Consider the following 25,800-nt stretch of genomic DNA (forward strand, 5'->3'; position numbering starts at 1 on the left):
TTAAGACCCTAAATCCCTATTCCTTAACTCGACTAACATTTCCTAGTTTCCCTCTTTTCATAGTTTTGTCTCTTCATTCTCACTCTCATAGTCTCAAGCACCGAAAAACTCTTAGAGTCGAACTTAGGCACCAACACCACCAACCTCTCTCTCTAGCGATGACCACTGACCAGATCTCTCTCTCTCTCTCTCTCTCTCTCTCTCTCTCTCTCTCTCTCTCTTGCGCAAAGAATTGAGAGAGTTTGACGATACAAAAGTTGGCGTCAAAGGACTGGTTGACATTGGAGTGGCCAAGATCTCCCATATTTTTCTAAGTCCGTCGGGTGATTTGAAGGAGAAGGTAGTTTCCGATCAGACCCATGTTGATGTTGGGGTTCCGGTCATAGAAATGAAAGGCGTCATTGAAGACCCTTTACTTCGTGAGAAGATTGTCGAAAAAGTGTGGTTCAGGTAGTGAATCATGGGATCCCTCTCAGTGTTTTGCATGAAATGATTGAAGGGATACACAGAATTCATGAGCAGGATATTGAACTACTGGAAATCGGCATCGGTATACCCCAGAACTTGTAGTGAACTACCATCGAATACCAGACAAAACTCTTTTGTCCTTCGAAGGTATTTAAATATGTTCTTCACAACAGTCCAATGCTCCTGCCCTGGGTTAGCCTGGAATCTGCTTACCACACTCACCGCTTGAGCTATGTCCGGGCGAATGTATAGCATGGCATACATGATGCTCCCTACGGCTGAGGCATAGGGAACGTCTCTCATGCCCTCAATCTCCTCAGAAGTCTTGGGAGACATCTTCTTGGAGAGAGTTACTCCATGTCTAAAAGGAACATTTCCTTTCTTGGAGTTTTCCATGCTGTACCTTTTGACAATTTTGTCAATGTAAGCAGCCTGTGATAATCCAATTATCCGCTTCAATCTATCTCTATAGAGTCGAAGACCTAGTATGTATGAAGCTTCTCCAAGATCTTTCATGGAGAACTACTGTGACAGCCATACCTTGACCGAAGTCAACATTCCTACATCATTCCCAATGAGTAGGATATCGTCCACGTACAATACTAAAAAAGTAATCTTATCCCCACTGGACTTCCTATAAACACAGGGCTCATCCGGATTCTTCTCAAAGTTAAACGTTTTGACAGCAGAATCAAAACGGATGTTCCAACTCCTAGAAGCCTGCTTAAGTCCATATATGGATCTGTTGAGTTTACATACCATGTGTTCCTGACCAGCAACAATAAAGCCTTGCGGTTGCTGCATGTAGATATCTTCACTAAGATCTCCATTCAGGAACGCGATTTTGACATCCATTTGCTAAATCTCGTAGTTATGGTATGCCGCAACAGCTAGCAGGATCCTAATGGATTTAAGCATGGTCACGGGCAAAAATGTTTCCTCATAAATGATGCCTTCTTTCTAAGTATACCCTTTCACCACCAAGCGGGCTTTGTAGGTCTTAATCCTGCCATCGGGGCCCTTCTTCCTCTTGTATATCCATTTGCAACCAATTGCTTTTACCCCGGAGGGCGGATCTACTAGAGTCCAGACTCCATTGGTCTCCATTGAGTCCATCTCAGCTCTCATGGCCTCCACCCACTTCTGGGAATCTATGTCTAACATAGCTTCAGCGTAAGTCACGGGATCCTCTTCACTAGTCAAGGCTTCCACCAGGTAGGTATCCTGGTCATAACCATATCGGACTGGTGGTTTGGATACCCGGGTGGACCTTCTAGGTTGGTCACTACCTGGAACTTGTGGGACATCTCCCACTGCTCCTAAGCTCTCCTCCTCAAGAACTATTTCCTAATGGTGAGTGTCCATGATGTATTCAGATTCTAAGAATTGGGCGTTTCGACTGCAGAACACTTTCTGCTCACTTGGGTCATAGAATAGATAACCCACTGAATCCTTTGGGTAGCCAATAAATTGGCAACAACTGGTTTTGGATTCCAACTTGTCCACACTTGTTTTTTTAACATGTGCAAGACAACCCAAAATCTTCAAGTGTCTTACACTTGGCTTCCTTCCGGTCCATAGTTCATATGGAGTTTTCAGAACTGATTTGGTTGAAACCCGATTCAGCACGTAGATAGCAGTCTCTAATGCATATCCCCAAAAGGCTGTGGGTAATTCTGAGCGTACGAGAAGTGACCGGACCATGTCAAACAAGGTCCTATTCCTCCTCTCTGAAACATCGTTGAGTTGTGGTGTAGTAGGAAGGGCCTTAACTTCTCTCCCAAACTGTTTCTCGACTTCTTGTTTGAACTCTTTGAACTTTTCAAATGATTCAGACTTGTGTCTCATTAGGTACACGTAACCATATCGTGAAAAATCATCTGTAAAGGTGATGAAGTACACATGTTGATTATGTGTCCTAACACTCAGGGGACCACATACATCAGTATGTACTAGGTCAAGTGTGCCTCTAGATCTTTCAGGCTTACCGTCAAATGGCCACTTAGTCATCTTACCTTGAAGGCAAGGCTCACAAGTGGAAAGATTTTCTACGGTTAGAAAATCCAAAGGACCATCCTTTACCAGTCTTGTGATTCAGTCAATACCGATATGGCCAAGTCAGTAATGCCAGAGGCACGTGGGATTGATTGTATCATGATTCCTTTTCTTGGGATTTTTGACCGACGTAGTTTCGGTTAGGTTAGTTTCTAGAGAATGATGTAGAACATAGAGACCATTCTCCAGTTCCCTGCATGCGATGAATTTGTTATTCCGTTTAATAGTAATCATATTACTAAAATAAACAGTATATCCATCAGCACACAGTTTAGAAACATAAATTAAATTTCTTCTCAAATTTTGTACATAAAGACAATCTTTAAGTACAATGACTCCTCTAAAAACTAATTCTACGGTTCCTATCGCCGTAGCTGCAACACTTGCAGTCGTTCCCAAGAATAGTGTCACCTCGCCATCACTCAATCTTCTGCTAGCTTTGAACCCCTGCAGTGAGTTACACGCATGAGTTGAAGCCCCAGAGTCAACACACCAGGACACAGAAGTAACTAACATATTAGTTTCTATGACACAAGTTTCGATGTTACCTTTCTTAGATTCCAGGTAGGCAGGACGGTTCCTCTTCCAGTGGTCGGTCTGTTTGCAGAAGTGACAGACATCAGATGCCTTGTTTTTCTTCTACTTCTTGGGTTTGGCAAATTTCTTCTGGGGCTTCTTTGCCTTTCTCTTTTTCTTGCCCGATTTATTAGCTTCAGCAAGCATAACCACAGGCTCATCCTTCTTTAAAAGACCCTCGGCGCTCTGCAACATATTGCTGAGTTCCTGGACGCTGACATTCAGTTTATTCATATTGTAGTTCATAGTGAACGCATTGAAGGAAGAGGGCAAAGAATTCAGGATGGCATCCACTTGCGTGCCAAGATCTAGCCCAGATCCAAGGGCTTCGAGTTCATTAATGTATCCCATCATCCGAAGACAATGGTCATGAACTTTCTGCTCCTTGGACATCTATGATCATGAACAATTTCAGGACCTTCTGTCCAGTAGAACGGTTCTGCTCTTCATACATTGTTCTTAGACTGTCCAATATGTCCTTGGCTAGTTCGATCTGATCAAACTGCATCTGTATTGAGTTGTTTAATGAGGCAATGACAAAGCAGCGGGTTAGGGAGTTTTTATACTCCCAATCTTGGTAGTCCCTTCTACGGGCCTCAGAAGCCCTATCACCCGGACATTCTGGGGCAGGATTTTTCACCACTTTATCTAACTTTTCAGAAGTTAGGACCAACATAAGATGTACCAGTCGGCATAGTTTGGGCCCTTAAGCTTGTTATTGTCTAGGAGCTTTGCAAATTGACCGTTTGCCATTTTCTGATAAAACAGCAAAGACGTTAGTCCACAACCTTAGTTTGATTCATGTTACCTACATAGATATGGCTTTTAATCTATGTTCCATTCCCATTTATTCATCTATGAGATTTTTCCTCCCTTCTCAGTGACGGAGACGACGGAATGTCTCTGGAAATGTGGGAAATCACATAGGGTGCGTGAAGCCAACTGTTTCATTTGCATAACCCCACCACCTTTCTGTGATGGATCATATCCACTCATCAGATGAGTTTCCCTTTGGCCTTTGTCAGACAAGGTTTAGAGCCATTTTCAAGTAAACATTTCTGTCCAGTGAGTGCACACCCATCAAATTCAGGTTACGCCAAGGTACCGTGAGAGAGTTCCCATTTTTTGGTGAAGCTCCTCCCACATCGGTCTATGACGCCCCTATCATCTAATGAAACACTCTAACAGATCTAACAGCAAATGGATATCCCAATTTTATGGTGCGTTTCCTCATTACTGATGGACCCATCATTGTGCTAATGATGGAAGGCCTTTAGAGAGTCCATCAAATGGATCTCCCTATCACACGCACTCATATTTGCTAGAGGGAACAAAATTACGCCCTAGTTCTAATTTAGGTCAAACCAAAGTGGCTCCCACTGACTTTCATAAAGCTAGATTTCTAGTGGCCTCAATCGGCTAGGGGTTCCGTATGCATCCCTTTTCAGGGTTGTGGGGCCCACCAAGTGGAGAGGGGTCATCCAATGACCTTAAGGGACACCATGGCAATGATGTGCATTCAGCCATGGTGTGCGCAAGAGCCACTAACGAATTAACATGGGCCAAGTGCTTATGGCCCATGGTCGTAGCACATCATACATCCAAACATCACATGTAAAGGAAGAATTGATCTAATCAATTGACTGTTGTAAAGCCCATCGAATAGCCCATTTAAAAAACATAAAGCATTAACAATTAATGATTACTAGGTGTATGGGCTGAATAGCAATTAGCAGTTCGGCCCATACAACTTTTCTCACAATAATGGGCTTTTGCAGTTCTAACCCTTTAAAACTGGACTTTACAAGTGGGCTGAATTAACCCCTATAATTGAACATCAGATTTGGAATAACCAGTGTGAGAAATATGGACTAAAAAACAGCCCCTTTCGAATCTCAGATTCGGTCCAAACAGTTTTGGTCCAATCTAGTCCGAAATGGTCCAAAACTGATTTTCAATTCAAGAATTAATTCAAGAGAGATCTGAAATTAATAATTTTTTGATTTTAGACAATCACAAATCAAAATATGGACTGTTTGTACCACCTGCAAAATAGAGGTTAATCACAAATGTTACAGTTTCATAAACTGTAAATCGCAGGTGGCGATTCCTCCATCTGCAAATCTCTAGCGCCGCCATCTTCTTCCTTCTTCTTTAATCAAGAAAATAAATAAAAATCTGAAATCCTATTTCTATTAATTAATTACATTCTTGATCAAATCCTATACATTCAGTTTAGAAAAAAAAAATTATTTACAGACCGAATAATAATAAAAGGAAGAAAAAGGGTGCGCAGATTATCTGTGCCAAATTTGCATTGCGATCTCCAGGTTCGAACAGTCCATAAATCAAAAATAAATAAAGAACAATTCTAAATAAATTTTTGGATTTAACAAAATTAATTTCAGATCAAACGCCCTTAACAAGAAACCATTTCTTGAAAAAAAAAAGAAAGAAATCAATCTGCGCAGATCTTGGCAGAACATTTTCTATTCATCTATGCAGGGTCAGATCTGATTTTCTTTTGGTTCACGATTCGAACCTGTGGCTCTGATACCACTGAAAGAATGGTAGAATCCATTTAATGGACGCCAAGAAGGGTGCGAAATGGAGGGCGAATTTCAAAAAAAATTTCCTACCTTCTTCCAACTGGGAATCATATTCCCTAAATTTAGAATACATTATTCAAAAATCATATTTGAACCATAAACAAACCAGATCTGAACCAAAAGGAAACAGGAAGGATTATACCTGATCCGGAGAAATAATATTTCCCAAAGTTGGTGTTCATGCCCAAAGAAGTAACCAAGATCCGCTCCTACTGAAGATGACACAGCTGTGGATGGAACGGAACCAGCAGGGTGCGTCCTACACATTGGATTCTTCACAAGAACCCTCTAGAAACCTTGAACACCATATCCTTTTGTCTATCTTGCAAGACTATTGTCAAGAACTGCTTTCTTGACTTCCTGTTGCAGCAAAGATCCAATCTTCCAACAGCTAGTGGCGGCGGTTGAAGGAGGAGAAGTCCAGGGACGAAGAGGGCAGAACTGTCTCTTCTCTTTGGAGCCTGTGAGAGATCAAATCTCATATTGCAGGATGTGTTTCTTGCTTCCTCAAACCCCTTAGTTCGAAATCTGATATTTCTGAAAGGGCTTTCTCCTCTTTCTTCTTGATTAAGAAACCTCCCAATATTTTTTGGAGTTATCCCAATCCAAATCAGTATTTGGATAGAGGTTAATCTTAATCCTATCTGTAGATTAAGTTAGTTAACTCCTGATCTTATCAGGAGGTTACCAGATTCAAATCTAATTTGAATTTGATCTCTTAGAGTGGATAAGGTCAAAGACCCAATCCTTTTACTAACACTAATCTCAGATTCACCCCATGAACCGGTGATCATATCAGCCCAGTTGGAAATGGGATTTTGGCCCATTAAGTATTCAGTCTTTAACCAGTTTCCAACATTCTGCCCAGTTGGGCTTCTTTGTATGGCATGGGACCCAAGCATTAATCTACACACCAGCCACATGGGTTCGGCCCAGCCTTTCTTACAAGGCCCAGCCGAATTCACTGAAAGACTCAATGACCCCCTTGAGCCCATCACATGGACCCTATGGGTCCAACACTTACATTAAGTGGTCTCTAGGCCAAGCCATCTTATAAAAACCCAGGGATTGTGGCCAGGTGCAAGGTTAGCCCATCACGTGTTATCCTAAATGGTCTTACATTAACCTCTCTGCCCTTAATGATCAAGCACTGCCTGACAAGAGAAGACCTCTCTCTCGGCTGCAAGGAACAATGCCGCACTCTCTACTCACATGGATCCCGGGAATTAAAACCTTTTGCAAATCTTTTGAAACCGTACATATACATATATGTTAGACAGTTTTGTATGCCCTTAGCTTCAATCAAAATTGATGTACTTTATGAGTTTATTGTAAATGAATAAAAGTGCATATTTGATTCATGTTCCCTTGGTATGTTTCTGTGTAATACCCTTAAACTGGACACTTATTGAGACTCGTGTTAGTTTAGAAAGTTCACAGCCAGTGGGTCGGTCTGGGGAGACCTATCCTGACAAGGCTGACACAGTGGTGCCATCAAGTCGATTGAGGTGGCTTGTCTCAGCTACCGGGGTGAGACCCCAGGCACATACAGTGTGGGATTAATTGAATCTTTGAACTGGACCAGATTTCCAGTATTGCCCTGGACCTTGGAGATTGATGGGCAAAACTGGAAAGTTACACCCGACCCCTAAACTCGATTATGATACTGCACTAAGTGTCGGATCGGGGTGTCTTTGATGTACCAATCAGTGAGATCCTTAGTAGGGGTAAAAACCTGGGTATGTTGGGACAATCCGATAATTCATCTGAGTGGGTGATCATAGAGACAGGATCATCCCCTTTGTCGGACAAAGGTAATGATCAGGGATGCGCTCTCACTGTTGGAAACCAAGACTGCCGGCAGCCGATTTCAACCGTTGAGATTTGTTTTGCAAAGTATATTTTATATGAGATATAAAAGTATATATATTATGGTTTCTAAAATGTTTGCAAAAGGTTTTAATTCCCGGGATCCATATAAGTGGAGAGTGCAACACTGTTCCTTGCAACCGAGGGAGGGGTCCTCTCTTGTCGGGTAGTGTATGATCATTAAGGGCTGAGAGGTTAAGTGTAAGACCACTGAGGATAATACCCGATGGGCTAATCTTGCATCTACCCACAGTCCCTGGGTGTTACAAGGTGGCTTGGCCCAGGGACCACTTAGGGTAAGTGTTGGGCCCATAGAGCCCATTTGATGGGTTTCAGGGGGTGCACTGTCTTTAACAGTGTATTCGACCAGGCCTTGTAACAAAGGCTGGGCCGAATCCATTGGCTGATGTGTAGATCAATGCTTGGGTCCCACGCCATACAAGGAAGCCCAACTGGGCAGCAGTTAGGAAGGTTGAGTGAGCACATTAGCTTAATGGGCCTAAAGCCCATTTCGAACTGGGCTATTTATTTAGTTAATTAAAGGGGCGAATTCTGAGATGGATTAGCAGATAGGGTAGGGTCTTAATCCTATCCACTCAGAGAGTCCAGATCTGAATGTGATTAAGATTTAGAAACCTCCTAATGGGATTAGGATAAAGCTAATCTAATCTGCAGATAAGATAAGGGTTTATCCTTATCACTAGAAGAGAAGGCTGATCCAAATATGATTTGGATAAGCACCTCCTAATGAGATTAGGAGCTGATCTTTTAACTTAACAAAAAGAAGGAGGGGGCGGCAGCCTTGAGAGAGACCAACAAGAAACACATCAGATCCTCTTTAGTGCTAAAATCAAGACGAGAGAATTCTGCAGCCTGCAAATACTCTCTTGCCGCCTCCCTGCTCTTGTCGCCCTGTTTGCCAGTTCGATCTCCAGTTGTGGGAGAAGTCGATTGGATCTTGACATCAGTTCTTTGAGAAATGATTGAAAAGGAATCTGTGCTCACGTACCATTCTACTGATTCTTGCGAAGGACAGAGATCTTGGGGAAGAACACTGCTGATTCTGCTCCATCCTGCACTGCGCCATCTTCAGTGGGAGCAGTCTTTGGATCCTTCCTTGGGCGTGAACACCTTCGTTGGGAGATATTACTTCTCCGTATCAGGTATTATTCTCTCACATTCCTTTTGGTTCAGATCTGGTTCAGTTTAAGGTTCAAGATTTATCCTTGAAAATATGATTTTCTAAATAGGGAATGTGATTCTCAATTGAAGGGAGAAGAAAATTTCATGAAATTCGCCCCTTATTCCGCAATTTTTGGGCGTCCATGTGATGGATCTCTCATCCTTTCAATATATATAAATATATATATATATATATATATATATATATATATATATATATATATATATATATATATTATTTTTGCAAAACAAAATTCCAGCAATTGAAATCAACTGCCGGTAGTTTGGGTTCCATCAGAGAGAGTGCATTCCTGATTATTACCATTGTCCGACAAAGGGGCTGATCCTGTCACTATGACCACTCACTCAGATTAATTCTCAGACTGCCCCAACATATCCAGGTTTTTACCCCCACTAAGAATCTCGCTAATTGACACGTCAAAGATAGCCCGATCCGACACCTAGTGATGTGTCATAATCGAGTCTAGGGGTCAGGTGTAACTTTTCAGTTTTGCCCATCTGTCTCTAAGGTCTAGGGCAATACTGAAAATCTGGTCCGGTTCAAGGGTTCAAGCAATCTCATACTACATGTGCCTTGGGTCTTACCTTGATGGCCGAAACAAGCCATCCCAACACTTGGTGGCACATCAGTATCAGCCTTGGCAGGATAAATCTCCCCAGACTTATCCAATGGCTGTGAACATTTAAAACTACCACAAGTTTCTATATGTGTCCAGTTTTAGGGTCTTACATAGAATTATACCAAACAATATGAATCAAACATGCACTTTAATTTATTTGCACTAAATGACAATAGTACATCAAATCCGATTGAAGCTAAGGGCATACAAGAAGACTGTCTAATAGGACCCCTGTTTGCTGCTTTTCGAGCATACAACACACGATCCTATCTTGAAAACATATTCAGGTGTAGACTTTCTATCATCTGGATCCAACGGAAAATCGGCATCAATATACCTTTGGATCTGTAGTGAATTACCATCAAATACTAGACAAAACTCTTTTGTCCTTCGAAGATACTTAAGTATGTTTTTCACAGCAGTCCAGTGCTCCTGTCCTGCGTTGGCCTGAAATCTACTTACTACACTCACTGCCTGAGCATAATCAGCACGAGTGCATAGCATGGCATACATGATGCTCCCTACGGCAGAGGCATATGGAACGTCTTTCATGCCATCAATCTCCTTAGAAGTCTTGGGAGACATCTTCTTGGAGAGAGTGACTCTGTGCCTGAAAGGAACATTTCCTTTCTTGGAATTTTCCATGTTGTATCTTTTGACTATTTTGTCAATGTAGGCAGATTGGTATAATCCTATTATCCGCTTTGATCTCTCTTAATAGAGTCGAAGACCCAGTATATAGGAGGCTTCTCCAGGATCTTTCATGGAGAATTGCTATGAAAGCCATACTTTAACCGTAGCCAACAATCCTACATCATTCCCAATGAGTAGAATGTCATCTACATACAGAACCAAGAAGGTAACATTATCTCCACTATACTTTCTATAAACACAGGGTTCATTCGGATTCTACTCAAAGTCAAACGATTTGACGACAAAGTCAAAACGGATGTTCCAACTTCTAGAGAGCTTGCTTATGTCCATAAAAGGATATATTGAGTTTACATACCAAGTTTTCATGACCTACAGCAATGAAGCCTTGCAGCTGCTGCATGTAGATATCTTCAATAAGATTTCCATTCCGGAATGCAGTTTTGACATCTATCTGCCAAATCTCATAATCATGGTATGCTGCTATAGCTAACAGGATCCTAATGGATTTAAGCATGGCTACAGGCGAAAAGGTTTCCTCATAATCGATGCCCTCTTTCTAAATGTACCCTTTCGCCACCGGACAAGCCTTGATGAAAGAATGGTAGGATCCATCTAATGGACGCCAAAAAGGTTGCGGAATGGGTGGGCGAATTTCAAAAATTTCCTACCTTCTCTCAACTGGGAATCATATTCCCTAAATTTAGAATACAGTATTCAAGGATCCTACTTGAACCATAATCAAACCAGATCTGTACCAAAAGATAAATGGGAGGAATATACCTGATCCGGAGAAGCAGTATCTCCCAAAGTTGGTGTTCACGCCCAAAGAATGCTCCAAGATCCGTTCCTACTGAAGATGACACAGCTGTGAATGGAACAGAACCAGTAGGGTGCGTCCTACACACTGGATCCTTCACAAGAATCCTCTGGAAGTACTAAACACTGAATCCTTTTCAGTCTTTCTTGCAAGACTGATGTCAAGAATAGATTTCTTGACTTTCTTCTCTGCAAAGATCTAATCTTCCAAAGGCAGATGGCGGCGGCAGGAGGAGATTTCCAAAACAAAAGGCTGAACTGCTTTTTCTGTTTTTTTTTTATTTTTTTTTGGAGAGTATGAATCAGATCAGATCTGAATTCGCAGGAGGTATCCTATACCTCTTCAAGGTGGTTCGAAATCTCCTTTCTTCTTGATTAAGAAACCTCCTTTTTAGGAGTTATCCCAATCCAAATCAGTATTAGGATAGGGGATAATCTTAATCATTTTCTGCAGATAGAGTTAGCTTACTCCTGATCTTATCAGGAGGTTACCAGATTCAAATCTAATTTGAATTTGGTCTCTAAGAGTGGATAAGGCTAAAAGGCCCAATCCTTTTACTAACTTTAATCTCAAATTCGCCCCATGGATGGGTGATCATATCAACCCACCTCGAAATGGGCTTTTGGCCCATTAAGTGTTCAGTGTCTAATTACTTTCCAATCTGCTGCCCAGTTGGGCTTCTTTGTATGGCGTGGGACCCAAGCATTGATCTACACACCAGCCACATGGGTTCGGCCCAGCTGAATTCACTGAAAAACTCAATGAACCCCTTGAGTCCATCATATGGACCCTATGGGCCCAACACTTACATTAAGTGGTCCCTGGGCCAAGCCATCTTATAAAAACCCAGGGACTGTGGGCAGGTGCAAGATTAGCCCATCAGGTATTATCCTCAATGGTCTTACACTTAACCTCTCAACCCTTAATGATCAAGCACTGCCCGACAAGAGAGGACCTCTCCCTCGGCTGCAAGGTACAGTGCCGCACTCTCCTCTCACATGGATCCCGGGAATTAAAACCATTTGCAAACAATTCGAAACCGTACATATATATATATATATATATATATATATATATATATATATATATATATATATATATATAAATATATTAATTTTGCAAAACAAAATTCCAACGATTGAAATCAACTGCCGGCAGTTTGGTTTCCATCAGAGAGAGTGCATTCCCGATCATTACCCTTTGTCCGACAAAGTGGCTGATTCTGTCACTATGATCACCCACTCAGATGAATTCTCAAACTGCCCCAACATACCCAGGTTTTGATCCCCGCTAAGGATCTCACTGAATGGCATATCAAAAGCAGCCTGATCCAACACCTAGTGAAATGTCATAATCGAGTCTAGGGGTCAGGTGTAACTTTCCAGTTTTGCCCACCTATCTCCAAGGTCCAGGGCAATTCTGGAAATCTGGTCCGGTTCAAGGATTCAAGTAATCCCATACTGCATGTGCCTCGGGTCTTACCCTGATGGCTGAGACAGGCCATCCCAACACTTGGTGGCACACCAGTATCAGCCTTGGCAGGATAAATCTCCCCAGACTTATCCAATGGCTGTGAACATTTAAAACTAACATGAGTCTCTATAAATGTCCAGTTTTAGGGTTTTACACAGAATTAAACCAAACAACATGAATCAAACATGCACTTTAGAACCTTTTGGTCACTACCTGAAACTTGTGGGACATCTCCCACTGCTCTTGAGCTCTCCTCATTAAGAACAATTTCCTGATGATGGTTGTCCAGGATGTAATCGGTCTCCAAGAATTGGGCATTTCGACTGTAGAACACTTTCTGCTCACTTAGGTCATAGAATAGGTAACCTACAGAGCCTTTTGGGTAGCCTACAAATTGGCAATGGCTGGTATTGGATTCCAACTTGTCTGCACTCGTTCTTTTAACGTGCGCTGGACAACACCAAACCTTCAAGTGTCTGACACTTGGTTTCTTTCCGGTCCAAAGTTCATATGGAGTGTTCGGAACCGATTTGGTTGGAACCCGATTCAGCATGTAAATCGCAGTCTCTAATGCGTAACCCCAAAAGAATGTGGGTAACTCTGAGTGTATGAGAAGCGACCAGACCATATCCAATAAGGTCCTATTCCTCCTCTTTGAAACACCGTTAAGTTGTGGTGTAGCAGGAGGAGCTAATTGTGATACTATCCCATTGTCCTTTAAGTAGTCCATGAATTCGTCAGAGACATGCTCGCCACCTCGATCAGATCGAAGGGCTTTAATTTCTCTCCCCAACAGTTTCTCGACCTCTTGTCTAAACTCTTTGAACTTTTCAAAGGATTCAGACTTGTGTCTCATTAGGTACACGTAACCATATCATGAGAAATCATCTATGAAGGTGATGAAATACACGTGTTGATTCCGTGTCCTAACACTCAGAGGACCACATACATCCATATGTATTAGGTCAAGTGTGCCTGTACATCTTTCAGGCTGACCGTCAAATGGTCACTTTGTCATCTTGCCTTGTAGGAAAGGCTCACAGGTGGGAAGATCTTCTACAGTTAGAAAATCCAAAGGACCATCATTTACCCATCCTCATGCTAATTATGGAAGGCCTTTAGACAGTTCATCATATGAATCTCCCTATCACGTGCACTCATATTAGTTGGAGGGAACAGTTAATTACGCCCTAATTTGATTTAGGTCAAACCAAAGTGGCTCCCACTAACTTTCATAAAGTCAGATTTCGGTGGTCCTTCAATTGGCTAGGTTTCCGCACGTAACCTCTCAATGAGGTGTGGGGCCCACCACTGAGGGAGGTCATCCAATGACCAAAAGGGACACCATGGCAATGATGTGCATTAAGCCATGGTGTGTGCAAAAGCCACTGTCGAATGAGCATGGGCCAAGCACTAATGGCCCATGTACGCAGCACATCACACATCCAAACATCTCATGCAGGGATAAATTGATCCAATCAATTAATTATCTGTAAGGCCCGTTGGAAGCCCGTTAAAAATCCATAATATTAACCATTAATATTATCTAGGTATATGGGCTGAATTAGGGTTACTCAGTTTGGCCCATATAGCTTTATCCTTTGAAGTGGGCTTTTGGCAGTTTTAACTATTTAAAACTGGGCCTTTATAGGTTGGGTCGAATTAACCATTTAATTAAATATCAATCCCCAGGCCCATTAGTGGAAAAAATTAGGGCTGACTTTCAGCCTTGATTAAACCCTAGATTTGGTTCAAACAGTTTTGAACCAATCTTGGTCCGAAAGGGTCTAGGGTTTGATCTTTAATTCAATCCTTAATTCAAGAAAATAATCTAAAATTAAATAATTGATAAAAGAAAAACAAGAATCAATTAATCAGGGTTGTTCGCACACTCCATCCTGCAAAACAGAGGTTAGATCCCAGATTGCAGTTTCACAAACTGCAAATTGCAGATAGCGAATGTCCCATCTACGAAATCTCCTTCTCTGCGCTGCCATCTTCGATCCAAAAACAAAATTAAATAGAAATCATATTTCTATTAATAATTACATCAGATCGAATGCCTATACATTGAGTCAAAAAATTTAAAAAAAAAATTATTTATAGATCAAATTTAATAAATAAATTCAAAAACTGTAAATCTTGCAGTTTTCCCTGCACAAACCAAGAATTTGATCTCCTCTTGTACGAACAACCCATAAATCAAGAAAATCATATAGAACTATTCTAAATAATAATCAGATTTATATAAAATTAATTTCATATTATTTGCCCATCAATTTTGGGAACAAATTTCCCAAAACCCACATCTGCGCAAATTGGGTAGAACGCCTTCTCCCTATTTGCGCAGGTTCAGATCTGAAACAGAATGGTTCAAGATTTGAACCATTGCTCTAATACCACTGAAGGGATAGAAAATCCATCACAAGGACGCCAAAAGAATGCGGAATAAAGGGGGCAAATTTCATAAACTTTTCTCTCCCTTCAACTGGGAATCGAATTCCCTATTTAGAAAATCATATTTTCAATGATCATTCTTGAACCATAAACTGAACCAGATCTGAACCAAAAGGAGTAGGGAGAGATAATACTTTATACAGAGAAGTAGTATCTCCCAATGGACGGCTTGTGAATACAACTCCCACCAATCTTTTCTCCAAAAGATTGGAATCAAGATCCAATCTTGATTTCTCCCAAGAACTGGAGATCGAACTGCTGTAGGCGGCGGCTGTAGGAAGGAAGCGACAAGAGAGTATTTGCAGGGTGCAGATTCTCTCTTCTGTTATTTCAGCTCTAAAGACAAGACTATCTGTTGCTTGCTTGTGATGTGTCTAAAGGCTGCCGCCCCCTCTTTCTTTTATAGACTTAAAGAGATCAGCTCCTAATCTCATTAGGAGTTGCTAACCCAAATCATATATGGATTAGAAGTCACTTTAAGATAAGGGATAACCCTTATCTTATCTACAGATTAGATCAGCCATCTCCAAATCTAATTAGGAAATTTTCAAATCTAAATCTCATTTAGATCTTGGACTCTCTGAGTGTATAGGGTGTGGGCCCAATCCTATCAACTGATCTTATCTCAAAATTTGCCCCTTAATGACTAATCAAATTAGCCCAATTCGAAATGGGCTTAAGGCCCATTTAGGGTTATGTATTCATTTAGCCTTCCAAACGGCTGCCCAGTTGGACTTTCTTGTATAGCGTGGGACCCAAAAATTGATCTACACATCAGTCACATGGGTTCAACCGAGCCTTTGTTACAAGGCCTGGCCGAATACACTGTTATGGACAGTGCACCCCCTGAAACCCATCAAATGGGCTCTATGGGCCCAAAACTTACCCTAACTGGTCCCTGGGCCAAGCCACCTTGTAACACTCAGGGACTATGGGTAACTTTCTAGTTTTGCCCATAATGATCATACACTGCCTGACAAGAGAGGACCTCTCCCTCGGCTGCAAGGAACAGTGTTCCACTCTCTGCTTATATGGATCCCGGGAATTAAAACCTTTTGCAAATCATTTCGAAACCATAATTTATATACTTTTATATCTCATATAAAATATATTTTGCAAAACAAATCCCAACGATTGAAATCGGTTGCCGACAGTCTTGATTTCCATCAGTGAGAGTGCATCCCCGTTCATTACCTTTGTCCGACAAAGGGGCTGATCATGTCACTATGATCACCCACTCATATGAATTCTAAGACTATCCCAACATACCCTGGTTTTGACCCCGGCTAAGGATATCACTGATTGGTACATCAAAGACAACCCAATCCGACACCTAGTGCAGTATCTTGATCGAGTCTACGAGTCGAATGTAACTTTCTAGTTTTGCCCATCAATCTCCAAGGTCCAGGGCAAAACTGGAAATCTGGTCCAGTTGAAAGATTCAATTAATCCTACAATATATGTGCCTAGGGTCTCACCCCGGTAGCTGAGACAAGCCACCCCAACCGACTTGGTGGCACCACAGTGTCAGCCTTGTCAGGATAGGTCTCCCCAGACCGACCCACTAGCTATGAACATTCTAAACTAACACGAATCTCATTAAGTGTCCAGTTTAAGGGTATAACACCGAAACATACCAAGGGAACATGAATCAAATATGCACTTTTATTCATTTACAATAAATTCATAAAGTACATCACAACAGAACTTAAACGGTTCTCACTTATGTTCCTCTACTTAAGGTGCTTGTAGTTTTTATTTGTTCAGTTGTATGGAAACCGAAGGTCTCAAAGGGATTTATAAACCTATTATAAGTTGTTGAGATTTTGAACCCTACTAGCAAGGAGGTGGCCTTAGTGGAGGTTCGGTCGGAGGCCTGGTAGCCCTTTATGCTTGGTGGAGGTTGATGATGCGCGACCCGGTCGGTCCTAGCTACTGGTAACCATGCCTCTGACGGAACTGAAGATGCCTGAAACAAGGAAGAAACTGGAGATTTCCGGGGAGGAACCCAATAAGAACACTCTAGAAAACAAAGTCATGGAAAATATTGACTTTGACTCTAGAAAACAAAGTCTTGGAAAATAATGACTCAAAACACTGAAGGGATAGGAAATCCTTCACATGGATGCCCAAGATTGCGGAATACAGGGGGGCGAATTTCAAAAATTTTTCTTTCCCTTCAATTGGGAATCGAATTCCCTATTTAGAAAATCATATTTTCAAAAATCATTCATTAACCATAAACTGAACCAGATCTGAACCAAAAGGAGGAGAGAGAGATAATACCTGATACAGAGAAACAATATCTCTCAATGGAAGTGTTCACACCCAAGGTAGGATCCAAAATCAGCTCCCTCTGAAAATGGCGCAGTGCAAGGTGGAGCAGAATCAGCAGTGTCCTTCCTCAGAACTTGATTCTTCCCAAGAATCACCTGGGCGGCTTGTGAATACAACTCCTACCAATCTTTTCTCCAAAAGATTGGAATCAAGATCCAATCTTGATTTCTCCCAAACAATGGGTGATCATAGTGACAGGATCACCCCCTTTGAAAGACAAAGGTAATGATCGGGGATGCACTCACTGTTGGAAACCAAGACTGTTGGCTGCTGATTTCAACCGTTGAGATTTGTTTTGCAAAGTATATTTTATATGACATATAAAAGTATATATATTATGGTTTCTAAAATGTTTGCAAAAATGTTTTAATTCCCAGGATCCATATAAGTGGAGAGTGCAACACTATTCCTTACAGCCGAGGGAGAGGTCTTCTCTTGTCGGGCAGTGTATGATCATTAAGGGCTGAGAGGTTAAGTGTAAGACCATTGAGGATAATACCTGATGGGCTAATCTTGCATCTGCCCACAGTCCCTGGGTGTTACAAAGTGGCTTGGCCCAGGGACCACTTAGGGTAAGTGTTGGGCCCATAGAGCCCATTCGATGGGTTTCAGGGGGTGCTTTGTCTTTAACAGTGTATTCGACCAGGCCTTGTAACAAAGGCTGGGCCGAACCCATGTGGTTGATGTGTAGATCAATGCTTGGGTCACACGCCATACAAGGAAGCCCAACTGGGTAGCAGTTAGGAAGGTTAAGTGAGCACATAAGCTTATTGGGCCTAAAGCCCATTTCGAACTGGGCTATTTATTTAGTTAATTAAAGGGGTGAATTCTGAGATAGATTAGCAGATAGGATAGGATCTTAATCCTATCCACTCAAAGAGTCCGGATCTGAATGTGATTCAGATCTAGAAACCTCTTAATGGGATTAGGATAAAGCTAATCTAATCTGCAGATAAGATAAGGGTTTATCCTTATCACTAGAAGAGAAGGCTGATCCAAATATGATTTGGATAAACACCTCTTAATGGGATTAGGTGCTGATCTTTTAAGTTAACAAAAGAAGGAGGGGACGGCAGCCTTTAGGAGATATATACATCATATCCACTTTCGTGCTGAAATCAAGAAGAGAGAATTCTGCACACTGCGAATACTCTCTTGCCGACTCCCTGTTCTTGCCGCCCTGTTTGCCAGTTCGATCTCCAGTTGTGAGAAAAGTCAAGATTGGATCTTGACTTCAGTTCTTTGAGAAAGGATTGAAAAAGAAGTTGTGCTCACATACCATTCTGCTCCATCCTGCACTGCGCCATCTTCAGTGGGAACAGTCTTTGGATCCTTCTTGGGCGTGAACACCTTCGTTGGGAGATATTACTTCTCCGTATCAGGTATAATTCCCTCCTATTCCTTTTGGTTCAGATCTGGTTCAGTTTAAGGTTCAAAAATGATCCTTGAAAATATGATTTTCTAAATAGGGAATATGATTCCCAGTTGAAGGGAGAAAAAAATTTTTGAAATTCGCCCCCTTATTCCGTAATTTATGGGCGTCCATGGGATGGATCTCTCATCCCTTCAGTGGTATCAAAGCCATGGTTCAAATCTTGAACCATTCTGTTTCAGATCTTAACATGCGCATTTAGGGAGAAGGCGTTCTACCCAATTTCTGCAGATAAGGGTTTTGGGAAATTTGTTCCCAAAACAGATGGGCAAATAATCTGAAATTAATTTTAAATAAATCTGATTATTATTTAGAATTGTTCTTTATAATTTTCTTGATTTATGGGTTGTTTGATCAAGAGGACATCGAATTCTTGGTTTGCGCAGGGAACCTACGATTTTGCAGTTCTTGAACTGGGGCGAATTTCAAAAATTTTTCTCTCCCTTCAACTGGGAATCGCATTCCCTATTTAGAAAATCATATTTTCAAGGATCAATCTTGAACCTTAAAGTGAACCAAATCTGAACCAAAAGGAATGGGAGAGAATAATACCTGATACGGAGAAGTAATATCTCCCAACGAAGGTGTTCACGCCCAAAGAAGGATCCAAAGACTGCTCCCACTGAAGATGGCGCAGTGCAGGATGGAGCAGAATCAGCAGTATTCTTCCCCAAGAACTCTGTCCTTCGCAAGAAACAGCAGGATGGAACGTGAGCACAGCTTCCTTTTCAATCCTTTCTCAAAGAACTGATGTCAAGATCCAATCTTGACTTCTCCCACAGCTGGAGATCGAACTGGCAAACAGGGCGGCAAGGGCAGGAAGGCGGCAAGAGATTATTCGCAGGGTGCAGAATTCTCTCTTCTTGATTTCAGCACTAAAGAGGATCTGATATTTTCTTGGTCACTCTCAAAGCTGCCGCCCCCTCCTCCTTTTTGTTACCTTGAAAAGATCAGCTCCTAATCCCATTAAGAGGTGTTTATCCAAATCATATTTGGATCAGCCTTCTCTTCTAGTGATAAGGTTAAACCCTTATCTTATCTACATATTAGATTAGCTTTATCCTAACCCCATTAGGAGGTTTCTAGATCTGAATCACATTCAGATCTGGACTCTCTGAGTGGATAGGGTTAAGACCCTATCCTATCTGCTAATCTATCTCAAAATTTGCCCCTTTAATTAACTAAATAAATAGCCCAGTTCGAAATGGGCTTTAAGCCCTTTAAGCTTATGTGCTCACTTAACTTTCCTAACTGCTGCCCAGTTGGACTTCCTTGTATGGCGTGGGACCCAAGCATTGATCTACACATCAGCCACATGGGTTCGACCCAGCCTTTGTTACAATGCCTGATCGAATACACTGTTAAAGACAGTGTGCCCCCTGAAACCCATCGAATGGGCTCTATGGGCCCAACACTTACCCTAAGTGGTCCCTGGGCCAAGCCACCTTGTAACACCCGAGGACTGTGGGTAGATGCAAAATTAGCCCATCAGGTATTATCCTCAATGGTCTTACATTTAACCTCTCAGCCCATAATGATCATACACTGCCCGACAAGAGAGGACCTCTCCCTCGGCTGCAAGGAACAGTTTTGCACTCTCCACTTATATGGATCCCGGGAATCAAAACCTTTTTGCAAACATTTTAGAAACCATAATTTATATACTTTTATATCTCATATAAAATATACTTCACAAAAACAAATTTCAACGGTTAAAATCGGCTGCCGGCAATCTTGGTTTCCAACAGTGAGAGTGCATCCCCGATTATTACTTTTGTCCGACAAAGGGGCTGATCCTGTCACTATGATCACCCACTCAGATGAATTCTCGGATTGTCCCAACATACCCAGTTTAAGATTCATCTGAGTGGGTGATCATAGTGACAGGATCAGCCCCTTTGTCGGACAAAGGTAATGATCGGGGATGCACTCTCACTGTTGGAAAACAAAACTGCCGGTAGCCGATTTCAACCGTTGAAATTTGTTTTGCAAAATATATTTTATATGAGATATATAAAAGTATATATATTATGGTTTCTAAAATAATTGCAAAAGGGTTTTAATTCCCGGCATCCATATAAGTTGAGAGTGTAGCACTGTTCCTTGCAGTCGAGGGAGAGGTCCTCTCTTGTCGGGCAGTGTATGACATTATGGGCTGAGAGGTTAAGTATAAGACCATTGAGGATAATACCCGATGGGCTAATCTTGCATCTGCCCACAGTCCCTGGGTGTTACAAGGTGGCTTGGCCCAGGGACCACTTAGGGTAAGTGTTGGGCCCATAGAGCCCATTTGATGGGTTTCAGGGGGTGCACTGTCTTTAACAGTGTATTCGACCAGGCCTTGTAACAAAGGCTGGGCCGAACCAATGTGGTTGATGTGTAGATCAATGCTTGGGTCCCACGCCATACAAGGAAGCCCAACTGGGCAGCAGTTAGGAAGGTTAAGTGAGCACATAAGCTTAATGGGCCTAAAGCCCATTTCGAACTGGGCTATTAATTTAGTTAATTAAAGAGGCGAATTCTGAGATGGATTAGCAGTTAGGATAGGGTCTTAATCATATCCACTCAGAGAGTCCAGATCTGAATGTGATTCAGATCTAGAAACCTCCAAATAAGATTAGCATAAATCTAATCTAATCTACAGATAAGATAAGGGTTTATCCTTATCATTAGAAGAAAAAGCTGATCCAAATATGATTTGGATAAGCACCTCCTAATGGGATTAGATGATGATCTTTTCAAGTTAACAAAAGAAGGAAGGGGACGGCAGCCTTGAGAGAGACCAAGAAACAGATCAGATCCTCTTTAGTGCTGAAATCAAGAAGAGAGAATTATGCACCCTGCGAATACTCTCTTGCTGCCTTCCTGCTCTTGCCGCCCTGTTTGCCAGTTCGATCTCCAACTGTGGGAGAAGTCAAGATTGGATCTTGACATCAATTCTTTGAGAAAGGATTGAAAAGGAAGATGTGCTCACGTTCCATCCTGCTGTTTCTTGCGAAGGACAGAGTTCTTGGGGAAGAACACTGCTGATTCTGCTCCATCCTGCACTGCGCCATTTTCAGTGGGAGTAGTCTTTGGATCCTTCCTTGGGCGTGAACACCTTCGTTGGGAGATATTGCTTCTCCGTATCAGGTATCATTCTTTCCCATTCCTTTTGGTTCAGATCTGGTTCAGTTTAAGGTTCAATATTTATCCTTGAAAATGTGATTTTCTAAATAGGGAATGTGATTCCCAGTTGAAGGGAGAGAAAAATTTTTGAAATTCACCCCTTATTCCGCAATCTTTGGGCATCCATGTGATAGATCTCTCAAACCTTCAGTGGTATCAGAGCCACAGGTTCAAATCTTGGACCATTCTGTTTCAGATCTGAACCTGCGCAATTAGGGAGAAGGCATTCTACCCAATTTGCGCAGATTTGGTTTTGGGTAATTTGTTCCCAAAACAGTTGGGCAAATAATCTGAAATTAATTTTAAATAAATCTGATTATTATTTAGAATTGTTCTTTATAATTTTCTTGATTTATGTGTTGTTCGTACAACAAGAGATCGAATTCTTGGTTTGCGCAGGGAACCTACGATTTTGTAGTTTTTGATTTATTTTGGGTCTGTAAATATTTTTTTTATTTTCTAGACTCAATGTATAGGTATTCGATCTGATGTAATTATTAATAGAAATAGGATTTCTATTTATTTAATTTTGGATCGAAGATGGCGGCGTAGAGAAGGAGATTTCGCAAATAAGAGAAATGCTATCTGTGATTTGCAGTTTGTGAAACTGCATTCTGTGATCTAACCTTTGTTTTGTAGGAAGGATTGTGCGAACAGCCCTGTTTGACTGATTCTTGTTTTTCCTTTTATCAGTATTTAATTTCAGATTATTTTCTTGAATTAAGGATTTAATTAAAAATCAAACACTAGACCCATTCGAACCAAGATTGGTTCAAAACTGTTTGGTCCAACTCTAGGGTTTAATCAAGGCTGAATGTCAACCATAATTTCCCACTAATGGGCCTAAGGATTGATATTTAATTAAATGGTTAATTCGTCCCAGCCTGTAAAGGCCTAGTTTTATATAGTTAAAACTACAAAAGCCCATTTCAAAGGATAAAGCTATATGGGCCAAACTGGGTAACATTAATTCAACCCATATACCTAGATAATATTAATGGTTAATATTATGAAATTTTAACGGGCTTCCAACGGGCCTTACAGATAATTAATTGATTGGATCAATTTATCCCTGCATGTGATGTATGGTGGGGTTATGCAGCTGAAACAGTTGGCTCCATGCACCCTATGTGATTTCCCACATTTCCAGAGACAACCCGTAGTCTCCGTCACTGAGAAAAGAGCGAAATCTCAAAGACGAATAAATGGAAATGAATCGTAAATTAAAATCCAAATCTATGAAATGAACATGAATCAAATTAGGTTGTGGACTGATGTTTGCACTTTTATCAGAAAATGACAAACGGATCTTTTGCAAAACTACCTGATAACAACAAGTTGAAGGGCCCAAACTATGCTGATTGGTACAGGAACCTTATGCTGGTCCTAACTTCTGAAAATCTGGATAAAATGGCAAAGAATCCTGCCCCGGAGCGTCCGGGTGATAGGGCTTCTAAGGCCCGAAGGAGAGACTATCAAGAATGGGAGGAAAAAAACTCCCTTGCCCGGAATTACATCATTGCCTCCTTAGACAACCCGATACAGAGGCAGTTCGATCAGATCAAACTTGCCAAAGACATATTGGACAGTCTCAGGACAATGTATGAAGAGCAGAATCGTTCTACTCGACAAAAGGACTTGAAACAGTTCATGACCGCACAAATGTCCAAGGGTCCACAAATTCACGACCATTGTCTTCGGATGATGGGATACATCAACGAACTGGAGGCTCTTGGATCCGGGCTGGACCTTGCTACCCAGATAGATGCTATCCTTAACTCTTTGCCTCCTTCCTTTAATCTGTTCATCATGAACTATAACATGAACAAGCTGAATGTCATCTTACAAGAGCTCAGCAATATGTTGCAAAGAGCTGAAGAACTGATTAGAAAGGATGAGCCTGTAGTCATGCTTGATGAAACTGGCAAGACAGGCAAGAGAAAGAGGAAGGCAAAGAAGCCTTAGAAAAAAGCCACTAAGAGCAAGAAGCAGAAGAAATACAAAGCATCGGATGCCTGTCACTTCTGCAAGAAGACCGGCCACTGGAAAAGGAATTGTCCTGCCTACCTGGAATCCAAGAAAGGTAACTTTGAAACTTGTGTTATAGAAACCAATTTGTTGGTAGCTTCTGCTTCTTGGTGTATTGACTCCGGGGCTTCGACTCATGCTTGTAACTCACTGCAGGGGTTCAAGGTAAGCAGAAGGCTGAGTGAAGGAGAAGTCACACTCTTCTTGGGGACTATTGCAACTGTTGCAGCCGCGTCCATAGGAACCGTGGAATTAATTTTTAGAGAATGAACAATTGTACTGAAAGACTGTCTTTATGTACAAAATTTAAGGAGAAATTTGATTTCTGTCTCAAAACTGTGTGCAGATGGTTATTCTGTCTTCTTTAGTAATACGATTACTGTTAAAAGAAACAACAGATTCATCGCATACGGGGAACTGGAGAACGGTCTCTATGTTCTACATCCTTCTCTAGAAACTAACATAACCAAAACTACGTCGGCTGAAATCCCTAAGAAGAGAGCTCGTGATACAGTTAATCCCACGTGTCTGTGGCATTATCGACTTGGCCACATCGGTGTTGACCGAATCACAAGGTTGGTAAAGGATGGTCCTTTGGATTTTCTAACTGTAGAAGATCTTCCCACTTGTGATCCTTGCCAACAAGGCAATATGACGAAACGGCCATTTAACGGTAAGCCTAAAAGATGTACGGACACACTTGACCTAATACATACTGATGTATGTGGTCCCCTGAGTGTTAGGACACGAAATCAACACGTGTATTTCATCACCTTCACAGATGATTTTTCACGATACGGTTACGTGTACCTAATGAGACACAAGTCTGAATCCTTTGAAAAGTTCAAAGAGTTTAGACAAGAGATCAAGAAACAGTTAGGGAGAGAAAATAAGGCCCTTCGAGCAGATCGAGGTGGCGAGTATCTCTCTGACAAATTCAGGGACTACTTAAAGGACAATGGGATAGTATCACAATTAGCTCCTCCTGCTACACCACAACTTCACGGTGTTTCAGAGAGGAGGAATAGAACCTTACTGGATATGGTCCGGTCACGTCTCACACACTTAGATTTACCCACATCCTTTTTGGGTTACGCATTAGAGACTGCAATTTATGTGCTGAATCGGGTTCCAACCAAATCGGTATCGAATACTCCATATGAACTTTGGACCGCAAAGAATCCAAGTGTCAGACACTTGAAGATTTGCGGTTGTCCAGCACACGTTAAAAGAACGAGTGCAGATAATTTGGAATCCAAGACCAGCCGTTGCCTATTTGTATGAAACCCAAAAAGCTCTGTAAGTTACCTATTCTATGACCCAAGTGAGCAGAAAGTGTTCTGCAGTCGTAATGCGCAATTCTTGGAAACCGATTATATCCTGGACACCCATCGTCAGGAAGTTGTTCTTGATGAGGAGAGCTCGGGAGCAGTGGAAGATGTCCCACAAGTTCCAGGTAGTGACCAACCTAAAAGATCCACTCGGGTTTCCAGGCCACCAGTCCGTTATGGTTATGACCAGGATAGTTACCTGGTGGAAACCTTGACTAGTGAGGAGGGTCCCATGACTTACACGGAAGCTATGTTGGACATAGATTCCCAGAAGTGGGTGGAGGCCATGAGAGCAGAGATGGACTCAATGGAGACCCATGGAGTCTGAACTCTAGTAGATCCGCCCTCCGGGGTAAAAGCAATCGGTTGCAAAAGGATTTACAAGAGGAAAAAGGGCCGGGATGGTAAGGTTGAGACCTTCAAGGCTCGTCTGGTGGCGAAAGGGTACACTCAGAAAGAGGGCATCGATTATGAGGAAACATTTTCGCCTGTGGCCATGCTTAAATCCATTAGGATCCTGCTAGCTGTAGCAGCATACCATGATTATGAGATTTGGCAAATGGATGTCAAAACTGCATTCCTGAATGGAGATCTTACTGAAGATATCAATATGCAGCAGCCGCAAAGCTTCATTGCTGCAGGTCAGGAAAACATGGTATGTAAACTTAAAAGATTCATTTATAGACTTAAGCAAGCTTCTAGA

The sequence above is a fragment of the Nelumbo lutea genome, chromosome 1 (assembly GCF_056320005.1).
Source record: "Nelumbo lutea isolate HS-2025 chromosome 1, American lotus-T2T, whole genome shotgun sequence".
Lineage (NCBI taxonomy): Eukaryota > Viridiplantae > Streptophyta > Magnoliopsida > Proteales > Nelumbonaceae > Nelumbo > Nelumbo lutea.